The 12,589-nt window shown below is 39.5% G+C and overlaps 1 protein-coding gene across 5 annotated transcripts in view; it reads right to left on the reverse strand.

Annotated features, from left to right (window-relative positions):
• The window catches only part of HS3ST5 (heparan sulfate-glucosamine 3-sulfotransferase 5), a 295,067-nt gene that overhangs the window by 202,241 nt on the left and 80,237 nt on the right, over nt 1–12,589 (reverse strand). Inside the window, exon 2 of one of the 5 annotated variants that reach the window (XM_056566360.1) lies at nt 3,174–3,327. The exons of 3 other annotated variants lie outside the window; for them this stretch is intronic. The gene's annotated coding sequence lies outside the window, so the exon portion shown is untranslated. Of the gene's footprint in view, nt 1–3,070; nt 3,328–12,589 lie in introns of all 5 variants that reach the window. One more of the 5 variants, XM_056566361.1, reaches the window with a different exon arrangement.

Below are 12,589 nucleotides of genomic sequence, written 5' to 3' on the forward strand. Positions count from 1 at the left end.
CTGATCTGTACTCTCTCCCTTCTCTCCTGGGCAGCTACACAAAAACCTCATAAGACCTCTTTTTTCCGTGCATGTTGACTGGCAGTGGAGGAACATGCTGCAGCTGATTTGTCACACAACCGTTCGGAGAGTACGAGCAAACCAAGAGCGGTCTGTACAGTGTTCACTTCTTCTATCCAGCCATTAGAGGAAATCACAGGCTACTTGAAAATACAGCCCCCCCCCATCAACCCCCCACCACAATTAAATATTCAGACTTGTTGGGCCAACTCTTGTCTCTTATTAAATCTTTCATGATCTGGAATATGTTGCGCTGGCACCCCAGAGGATTGTATCACACATGAGTGGACAGGACGTTTACAATGTGATGAGCTTGTGTATGACAGGGCTTTAAATTTGTATGTCAGTATTTCTGTTGCACATCTGAGGATATGTCAATTTTCTTATGAGCATAGATTGTAATGTACTTGTATAATGATTCTATTACACATATTAAAAACATTATATGTCCCATAGTTTCAGAAATGCACCCATTAACCCTTGCCATCTCATACAGTTTCCGCATGACATTGACCCAGATTTACTAAAACACTTTAATTTGTAGACAGTGCAAACTCGAACTGACAGGTTTCCCTTGCACCTGATTTATCACAGGATATCAGACAGATTGATACATCTGGGGCATCTGAAGACAGTTTAACGTAAATTTACACCAGCTATTGGCTACCTTAACTGCCACAGAATATGCAGCCTTTTTGTGTATCTTAAATGAGCAGATCCAAAAACGTTTTATGTGTTGTTACTGATGAAAATTGAAGGCCTTTTGTAATATGGTTGTTTAACCCCTTAACAACGTAGGACGTAAATGTACGTCCTGGTGCGGTGGTACTTAACGCATCAGGATGTACATTTATGTCCTGTACATGGCCGCGAGCATCAGAGCGATGCTCGGGTCATGCGCAGCAGTTCCCAGCTGCTGATAGCAGCCAGGAACCCGCCGGTAATGGCCGCCTGCCATTGAACCCTCAGATGCCGGGATCAATACAGATCACGGAATCTGCGAGAGTGCGGTCAGAAAAATGCATGATCGGATGACCTGCAGCGCTGCCGTGGCGATCCGAACATCTGTAATGGCAGACGGAGGTCCCCTCACCTGCCTCCGTTTGTCTCCTGGTGTCTTCTGCTCTGGTCTGAGATCGAGCAGACCAGAGCAGAAGATAGCCGATAACACTGATCAGTGCTATGCGCTATACATAGCACTGGACAGTACTAGCAATCAAATGATTGCTATAAATAGTCCCCTAAGGGGACCATTAAAGTGTAAAAAAAAGTAAAAAAATAGTAAAGAAAAGTAAAGAAAATGTGAAAAATCCCCTCCCCCAATAAAAATTTAAATTGTCCCTTTTTCCCCTATTTTACCCCTAAAAGAGTGTAAAAAATGTATTTAATAAACATATTTCGTGCATAAATATCCGAACTATTAAAATATAATATTAATTGTCCCGTACGGTTAACGGCGTGAACGTAAAAAAAAAAAGTCCAAAATTGCTGGGTTTTTTATAACATTTTATTCCAAAAAAATTGATAAAAAATGCAAATGTGGTATAAAAAAAAAAAAAGAACAGGTTATGGCACAAAAAATTAGCCCTCATACCACCACTTATACGGAAAAATGAAAAAGTTATAGGTCAGCAAAATTTTAAATTTTAAATGCACTAATTTGGTTAAAAAGTTTGCAATTATTTTTAAGTGGTACAATAATAGAAAAGTATATAATCATGGGTATCATTTTAATTGTATTGACCTACAGAATAATGAAAACATGTCTATTTTACCATAAAGTATGTAGCATGAAAACGAAACCTTCCAAAATTTGTAAAATTTCGGTTTTCTTAGCAATTTCCCCACACAAATAGTGTTTTTTTGGTTGCACCATACATTTTATGGTAAAATGAGTGATGTCATTACAAAGGACAACTGGTTACGCAAAAAACAATCATACTAGTCTGTGGATGAAAATATAAAAGAGTTATGATTTTCAGAAGGCGAGGAGGAAAAAAAAGAAAACGTAAAAATGTAATTGTCAGAGTCCTTAAGGCCCAAATGAGCTGAGTCCTTAAGGGGTTAAAAAAAATTGTATATTTAATAAAGAAAATGACTCCTGGAAATCCCACTACTAGGGGTCCCCCATACCTACTGGGACACAAACTAGCCCTGCAGCAGAATCAAGCTTGTCCATGAGTCATGGACAAGAGATGACTCATGGACAAGGCTCACCTCCAAGCACCACAAGGGAGGGACACACCCCCTTTATCTGTGAGGATTTCTAACACTGTGAGCTAATGAAAAGAGGTATTTTTATAATAAATATGGGTGACAGAAGCATAAAAATTTGATGTACATGGTCAGGATTATGTACTAAGTAAAACATTTTTTGAGAACTTACAGGTACACTTTAAACTAAGCCTATTTGGTGAAGCCATGCCTCTTTTTGCAAAAGTGTCCAAAACTCATTATAAATGTCATGTTATTGTCATGTAAGACAAATTGTGCCATAATTGTGCATACTTGTGCATAATTGCAGCAGTAAATAAGAGCAATTGTACTGTATTGTAAATTTTGGTTCATGCATTGTGTTGTAAAACACAAGAAAAATTTATTTTTGCATTTCATTTTTTTTCCTCCTCACATTCTAAAAGCCATAACTCCACCTACAGAGTAACATGAGGGCTTGTTTTTGGCAGGCTCAATTGGACCTTGTAATAACACCCTTCATTTTACTATAAAAAATACTGCAGGGGGGGCGGATCCAGCACTGAACATGAGCAGACGTGTATAAGAACAGCTCCTGCAGTGCTGCACTTACAAGCAACTTTATGTGGATTTCCCTCTTAATCCTGAGACCTAAGGCATACTAGAAGAAACAGGAGAAGAAAAGCTATCCTCCGGTGCAAGACTTGAGAAGATTGAGTTATTATTTCTGACAGAAACACCGGTTTGAAGGCTCTGAGGGCCCAGCTACAAGGTGGAAGTGGCGGCCATTACTGAGCGGAGTCTCTGCCTCACTGACCTGCGCCCAGCACACCGTGATATGCAGTACCACCTCTGAGGAACGATTGCCTGCAAGCATACAGAAGAGAAGTTGATCTCCGGACCGTGTCTACTGCACCTACCGAGAGGTTTTCTGACCTAAGTAGCGATCTGAGGAATCGGCCGGCCCAGCGGAGATACAGAAGCAGCGACCGCTACTAAAAAGTAGCCTCTTCTCACAGACAGCTGGGAACACAGCACAGCTTCAGGACGATCTATATCACCGCCGCTGAGTGCCTGTTAAAGAAAGATATACTCAGGTACACATTTTATTGACTTTTGGCAGCATAACCTGTATCCCAAACTACATCATAAAGACAGAGAGAGGTCATAGAATAGTGTCGGGAAAACATAATCAGAGGAAGCCGCGGCCATTTTGTGAAAGCACTCAGTTTTGGCTCACTGTATGGAGAATACAGCAGTGCATATTAACAGTTACCCGGGCCATACTATACCACTAAGAACATTAAGAAATGCCCCACTAGCCAAAATCGGCACAATTTGAATTGACAGTGAACATTAAAATCCTTTTTGTGACAGAATATTATTCATAGGAGCCGGAGCAGCCATTTTAGAAGCGCATAATCACAATATCTTACTGTTTAGCGCAAACAATGAGCTCTAGCCTCCCAGTATATATTTATGTGGGCATACTTGTTTAATGTTACCAAATATTAGCACTCTTGAAGGAGACTATACTGTTCATTATCTGGTGATTCTGAGGAACAACAATTTGAAGGAGTGCATGGGAAACACCCAAACAACCTAATTACAGTGTGCAGAGTGCGACTAAAATATATTACATTATTACTATTTTACTAAAAATACTGTTCCACTGTTCACTGTACCCAGCACATAAAGTTTGCACACTACGCTATTGATAGGTGAAATTGTATCACCTCACCCACATATTTGCCTTCTTGGAGGACATTTGCAACACCTGACTTTATTATACTTATAAATGATATTCTCCATAGTGCAAAATTTCATATTATTTCAGTGGCTACCAACTGAGTGAGTATGAGCTATTACACCCCTAGAAAAAGCACTAGGAATCAACAGACATACCAGAAAACTGTTAAAAGGGATAATTCTGACTTATTTGCCCCCAGAAAAACAATCCAGTGAAATTTAAACTAGAGGACCTCACAGCAAAGGGAAGATCCTCCAACACCAATAGATCCCCCCCTCCTGTACATAGATCCTAGAAGATACAGAAATAATGTCTTCTGCAGAATCTTCACCCTCTAACAAAAATCTGAGCAAGATTCGGATCATGTCACACATCCTGACCTCCCTGTTGATGGAGATGATGCTGATCCCCTATAAAAAAAAAATATCGTCCTCTACCAATACTGCTTCAGAGCAGTTTATCAAAGAGTGAATGCTATTGCTTAAAAAATAATAATTCTTGCAGGACATACAAAAAATGAGAGAGCCCACTACACAACAAATCTGCACTCTAAATTCCAAAGTAGAGCACATAGAAACCAAAATGGGTGAATTTGCCACTGACCAAATGAGACAACTAAAGGTGCAGTAACAGCATTGAGATTAAGGCTAGGTTCAGACTACGGAATCTCCGGGCAGAAAATTTCCGCCCGGAGATTCCGAGTTCCGCCTGCGCCGACTGAATTAGTCGGCGCTAGGACCGCGCGGACACTGCAGTCTCCTATAGACTGATATGTGTTCCGCTAGGATTTCCGCCTGAAGAAAGAACCCCTTTCTTCAGGCGGAAATTTTCTAGCAGATTTTTCATCCGGATTTTCCGCTTCACAAATTCCGAAGTGGGAATTTGTGAACGGAAAACTATTCACTACAATATGCATTATAGTAAGCGGAATTTCTGCCGGAAATTTCAAAGCGAAAATTCAGGCGGAAATTCCGTAGTCTGAACCTAGCCTAAAACTGGCAGATATTGAGGACAGGAATCATAGGAATAACTTGAAGTTCAGGGGTATTCCTGAATCTGTACCTCCCAAGGATTTAGATAAATTCCTAAAAGAACCAACAATCCAAAGGCAGCAAAAAAAATAAAAAATAAAATTAACGGCACTGAAAACAACTGCACTAATAGAAATGTCCACGCACCTGGGATGCACAAGTGTAATTGCAACTGGAACCATGGATGGTGCTCATGTGAAGAAAAAGTCCATTGGAATAATAATAACTGTACATAGAATATGAATCTGAGCACTCACCCAATCACTTCTGGTTCCGGAAACTTCCGAGATACTATCCTCTTCAGATGGTAGCAGGGAGGCGGTACATGGTAACGGGGGAGTTCAGATGCTGGCCACGGACCGTATCACGCCACTTGGCGCTTTGTCAGGCCACACTCCCGTGATTGGTGATTAGGTGAGTGCTCCGATTCATATTCTATGTACAGTTATTGAAATTCCTAAAAGACTATTGCCTAACTGTACTGAACTAGAAATGGAGATTGCCAGGGCCCATTGACTACCAAGGTCAAGGAATATTGATCCATCAGTACCGAGAGATGTTATTGCTCGCTTTCATTTCTTTAAGACAAAGGAAAATATTTTACAAGGAAAGACATGCCAGAACCGAACAAGAACATTTCAACATTCATTGACATATCACAGACAACTATACAACAGAGGAGGGCATTCCAACCAGTCACTACTGCCCTGAGGAACAATGATATTCCCTACAGGTAGGGATTTCCTGTCAAGTTAATCATACCTGATGGACATTCAACCAGAATAGTTCACACCTTAGAACAAGGATTGGAACTCGTTAGTAAATGGAAAATTGCCCTGGAACTGGCTAGAAACAGAATGGGACAGTAGTTCTTTTATTTGTGAAAGTATGGGAGACGTTTCCATAACTGGAATTAATATGACTCACCAGGAATACCTTGATTTATGTCTGAAATAATGCTTATTATGTTTATTACCATTATTATTTCCCCTAGATAATAGTTTAAGAGCAACCTGATAGATTCAACAGATCTACAGACTACCTTTTTAGATATATACGAGGACTCTAAGGTGCTTTCTATATTTTTGTCCATATTGTTAGTATATGTTAATATGCTATTCTTATTTGCCTCATTACCCCACTTCCTAATCTCTATTTTAGAGTTCCTGAGGCCTACTATTTCTCTCATGGCACCCTTTCTTCTCTAAAATGATTAAGGGGATGCATAAACTGGAAATTAGTACCAGTTCTCAGGACAATTAGTCTATATCTTTACCCTTTTTCTATTTCTTTTCTATTTCTTATACGAACTTTACCCCCAAGTTTGTGTAGTGTGGATACACTCATTTAGTTAGACCTATCCTTTAAATTCTACAATATTGTTTTTTTCCCTGATATTTCCACTATTTATATCTGAGGAAATTGCCTTTCCAATTTTGCTGTTTACTAATTATTTGTGTTTGCACACACATTTCACTGCTTCCTCTCTGGGGACAGAGTCAACAGACTTAGCCCACAGACAGGAAAAAAAACACCAAAATGTCACACAAGGTTTTTAGCTTGAACTGCAGAGGACTACATAGTCCCAAACGTAGAGCATTCACGTGGAATGAGATGGTTAACGCAAAGGCAGAGATTTTATTTTTACAGGAATCTCATTTCAAAGGACAATCCCACCCCAATTTCCCACACATATTTTTATCCAATTCAGATACTAAACAGGCTGGAGTAGTAATAGCCTTAAGGAATAGCATCACTCTAGAATTAACTAAAAGTATCTCTGATGCTAAAGTAAGATATTTAATCATCACCTGTTTAATAACAAGAAATTCACTTTAGTAAATGTATATGTACCTCATACTAGGCAAGTACTCTTCCTTAACAAACTGCTCGGGAAAATTGACAAGGTAAAAGAGGGCACACTAGTGATAGGAGGAGACTTTAATGCCATTGCTGACATAGTCACAGACACCACAAACACAACATGAGAACATAGAACTGAATTATCCGATTGGGTGCAAGATAACAGACTCTGTGATGTGTGGTGTTGCTTACACGTTAATGAAAGGGATTACACCTCTTATTCAAACTCTCATGACACATACACAAGGCTAGATATGTACTTAATCCCTAGTGACCACATATTAGGAGCATCTAAATGTGACATTGGTCAAATGACATGGTCTGATCATGCCCCTTTGACAATGCATATAGCTTCTCGCACAGGCGTGTCAGGCAACAAATTCTTTGATATCAATACACCCTCAGTTATTTGCCTCGCATAAGGCTTACATTAGAGGTATGTTGATTCAACAATCTTTAAGACATAGAAAGAAAAAAAAAACAAAGACTCACAACTCCTATTACAAGAAATAGCTTCTGTAGAAAAATTCCACAAAAAACACAAAGATTTGATCACTTTATAAACACTGAGGGACTAAAGGCACTAGAGGAAAAAGTAGAGTACCCTTCGTGATCAATTAAAAAGACAACACTAAAATAACACATCCCAAACATATAGCAAATGAGACTGCCAATTTTTACAAAAAATTATATAATCTGAAAGACGATCCAGACACCTTTCAACCAAAAGTTGAGGATATAGACAAATATTTATCTTCATGTAATTTGCAGAAAATACATTCGGACAATGTTTCCGATCTTATAAAACCAATCACTGTTGCAGAGGAAGAAAATGTTATTAAGCGCTTAAAGCACAAAAAGGCCCCAGGATCGGATGGATATACAGCTGAATATTATAGTGGGTACCCTGATAACCTGTCCCCTTATTTATGCAATATGTTAAATCATGCAGCCACATCAGGTTCATTTTCAAAGGACTTGTTGGCAGCTAATATTAGAACCTTACCAAAACCGGGTAAAGACCTTACTACACCTGCTAATTTCAGGCCAATTTCCTTCATTAACATAGATATGAAAATTTACACAAAAATATTAGTTAACCGCATCCAACATATCTTGCCAAATATATTACATCCTGTCCAGGTAGGATTTACTACTGGCAGACAGGCATGTGACAGTACAAGACGGGTAATTGATCTAATTTCCTGGGCTAGGAGCCATAAAATGTCTTCTCTGCTCTTATCATTAGATATGGAGAAGTCATTTGATTGGGTCAATTGGTCATACATGAAAAGGGTTCTCCACCAAACAGGTTTCCCAGATAATTTATAAGAGCGTCTTTTATGCGTCCCCTTCTGCCAGAGTTTTTATCATTAACCATTTTTGAGTCCCCTTTTTAATAACAAATGAAACAAGACAAGGCTCTCCACTTTCACCACTATTGTTCATCATAGCTATAGAACCATTAGCAAACAGAATTAGACAAAATAGTGACATCTCAGGTATAGCCCCTACACATGGAAACAATAAAATTAGTTTGATTGCGGATTATATTTTGTTACTGCTTTCTGATCCGTAAAAATCCCTTATTAAAATCTCTTTAGAATTACAATCTTATAGCATGATTTCTTATTATAAAGTAAATGTAGATAAGTCACATATCCTCAAGATTTGGCTACCAAAGACCCTTGCCACAACTCTACAACATACTTTCCCCTATAAGTGGGAAAAAAAGTCATTCCCATATGTAGGTATGAAAATAACTGTGGACATAAACAGCCTAATTCCAGAAAACTATCATGACCTTTTTAACTCAATACAGAAAGACCTTGCCTTATGGATAATTTTACTGGAGCTGGTTTGGCAGAGTAAGTATTTATAAAATGTTCATATTGACCAAGCTTCTATATATCATGCGGACGATTCCACTGGCACTACCCAAAGTTTTATGGAATAAATTCCGTAGATGTCACATTGTGTATGGCAACACTCTAAACCTAGAATATCAGCGTTGCTAATGACCAAAAGACCTGAAAATGGAGGAGCTGGCCTACCTAATCTATCAGCATATCTCAAAGCAACAATGTTAAAACAATCGCTGGAGTGGTTGAAACCCACAGCCGACAAAAACCCTTGGGTACTTCTAAAGGAATCCCTGTGCAATTTTGATGACTGGAAACCTTTACTAATTAACTCATTTAAGATCAACAAAACCACAATTAAACAAACTTATCTTGGATAATATTAAAGTATTGAACATCAGACCTAGTGTAGGAATTGATAGTGACTGACTCCCTAGTTACTATTTCCTTTGACTCAGTAAGATTCTTCACATCACTTGTTAGCCTTGACACATGGATCGAGAAGGGAATCACCTCACTGACTTCTATGTACAAAGAAAACAAAATTGTCTCCTTTGAAAAACTCCAACATACATATAACTTACCCAAAAGCGAGAAGAAAACATATGCCACACTTGTTAAACACTTGAAACTATTTCCTCAGGTTAATATATCAACACCTCAGTTTCTCACAGACCTGATGAATTTGTCTTCAGACTCCATATCTAAATTGGGCACCAGATCCTTATACCAGTTCTTTAACAACGATATATATATTAACAATCGCCCACAACACTCCAAGTGGGAGAAAGAACTGAACTTAATTATATCTAACTACGAATGGACTCAGGCATACTTAACTTTGAGGAAAGCCACCTCTTGCATAGGACATAGGGAACAGTTCTTTAAAATGATCAAACATCTAAGGCTGCTTAAACACTATAAGCATTCATCCGTTATTAAATGTCTGTTTTCTGTGTAAAAATGGACGTTTAATAACGGATGAAATAAAGGGTGCTAACGGCTGAATAAATATTCATCCATTAAGACCCTTTATCCCTCATGTATGGCCAAACACCTCTGTCTACAGACTCCCACAGCCGAGACTACTACTGCTCCCATCATGGAACAGACTTGTTTCCATGATGGGAGTAGAAATTCCCTGGCTGCAGGAGTCTGCAGACAGCTAGGGAGGCTACATTAGTGCTTGTACTACTACCCCCATCATGGAACAGACTCTGTTCTATGATGGGGGTTGTAGTACATGGGCTGAGGGATTGATCGCACCCGGTTTCACTTCTGAGACCCGATGCGATCAAAAGTTATTAAGCAGGGGAGCGGGCGGCGTGCTTCGCAACCCTGCGATGTATCAGTGTGTTTTAACTCTCATTTTTGGCTATATGTCTGTCCCCCCTATATATCTTGCCCCCCACAGTGCTCTTTGGCCCCGGATACTCTCAAAGTTCATTTTTCAATCTCTCGCTGAGAGCCCTGATCGGCCATTCAGGGCTCCCCTTGGGGGATTCAAAAGTGAAGGTTAAAACACACTGATACATCGCAGGGTTGCGGAACATGCCGCCCGCTCCCCTGCTTAATAACTTTTGATCATATCGGGTCTCAGAAGTGAAACCCAGTGCGATCAATCCCTCAGCCCCTGTACTACAACCCCCATCATGGAACAGACTCTGTTCTATGATGGGGGTTGTAGTACAAACACTAATGTAGCCTCCCCAGCTGTCTGCAGACTCCCGCAGCCCCGGGGAATTACTACTCCCATCATGAAAACAAGTCATGATGGGAGTAGTAGTCCTCCCTCAGCACTGCAGGAGTCTGCTGATGTCACCTCTTCTGAGCATGCTCAGAAGTAATAACGGATATAATAAACTGTGTGCAAACGGATGACATAAAGGCTCATCCGTCAGCCATAGACTTCAATGTTAAAAATAACGGCTATTAATTTACCCGTTTCTAACGGCCGTTATTCATGATGGACTATAACGGGTCATAAAGGATAATCAAAAAATCCCATAGACTTTAACGGGATTGTTTAACGGCCGTTTACCAGGGCTTTTCTAATGGATGTTTGTAACGGATGAATTTCACACTATAAAATTCATCCGTTTAAAAGATCCGTTTGATGTTCCGTTATGAAAACCCTGAAAATTGGCCATTAAACATCCGTTAGAAAATCCCATTATATTCTATGGGATTTTTAGATTATCCGTTTTAATCCGTTATAGTCTGTTATTAATAACGGATATTATTTTGTGACAGAATATAGTAATGGGAGAAATACTACATGCACTATTTCTTCCGTTCATTCTCCCGTCACAAAATAACGTCCGTTATTAATAACGGACTATAACGGATTGAAACGGATAATGTAAAAATCCCATAGACTATAATGGGATTTTCTAACGGACGTATGGGATTTTCTAACGGACGTTTAATGGCCGATTTTCAGGGTTTTCATAACGGAACATCAAACGGATCTTTAAAACGGATGAATTTAATAGTGTGAAAGCAGCCTAAATGGTATTATTCTCCTGCTAACCTATCCTCTATGATCCCTATTTGTCCCCAACGTTGTTGGAGAGGCTGCGGCCTGGTAGGAACTATAAGCCACATATTCTGGACATGCCCTACACTTGACAAACTAAAAAAGGACATTAATGAGCTGTTACAATTAATTTCTCATAAATTAGTTTATCTTTCTAGTAAACTTGCCATTCTAAATATAGGCCTACATGCTGTTGATGTAAGATATAGGACACCTATTTGCCACATCTCAATAGTATACAGATCACTCATAGCATCTAGATGGAAGACTACGTCCATCCCTTCGGTTGCTGACATCATTGAAGTTGTTATGACCAACTGCTTTTACGAAACAATGGAGTGAAATGCGAGTCAGGATGAAGGAGCTGGAAGAAGCATTATCCTGTGTCTTAATTATTCCATTACTGCTATACACATGACATTTTATATTGAGATGACTGATTAGGTGCTATATTTACCTTGAATTAGACATATATCCTAACATTTGGTTACTGCTTTCTTGGTCATTTCGAGACTGCTTCAGCTGCCGCCAGATAGCCATTTAAGGTGCCCCGTGTGCTGTGGTAAGTGTCACTCACCTATCACCGACGCTCCGGACCGTCCTCTTCAGGATTCCCTGCATGGCCATCGCTCTCCTTCATCTTCATCACGTCGCCGGGCAAGTCGTCCCGTCATCCAATAGTAGCGACGTGATGATGGCGATGAAGAGCGACGATACCGTGCATCGGTGATGGTCCGGAGCGGTGGGGACACCCTGGGGGCACGACGACAATGATGGAGAGCGATATCCAGGGCAGTGGTGATGGTCCGGAGTGGTGGGGACACGTGAGTATATCTTTCTCTATTATTATTGCACGAATCCCTCAACATACAATGGTTTCAACTAACGATGGTTCATTTGAAACAAATTACCATCGTATGTTGAGGGATCATTGTACTGTATTTTGTAAGAGTATCTAAGCCTGCAGAAAGAAGGAAATACTCTTTGGTAAGCCAACTAATGAAAAATCCAAAAAGGAGACAAAGTAGAATAACACAGGATACACTCAGACATTTTCTTTTTTTTACAGGTGTTAAAAAGTAACATCATTTTTTTTTCCTTTATCCATTTTTCTGTTTTCCCCTGTGATCTGAGGAGTTGTGGAGCAGCATAAGATTATTAGTTTTCTTATTAGATTTCTCTTCCCTTGAACTACTTAATTTTTCTGCACAAACCTGCAAGGGGCAACAGCATAACAGCTTAGTATCATTTGTACTGTTGCACTTCCATTATTAATACAGTGGACACATGA

This window comes from Hyla sarda, chromosome 3, assembly GCF_029499605.1.
Source record: "Hyla sarda isolate aHylSar1 chromosome 3, aHylSar1.hap1, whole genome shotgun sequence".
Taxonomy (NCBI): domain Eukaryota; kingdom Metazoa; phylum Chordata; class Amphibia; order Anura; family Hylidae; genus Hyla; species Hyla sarda.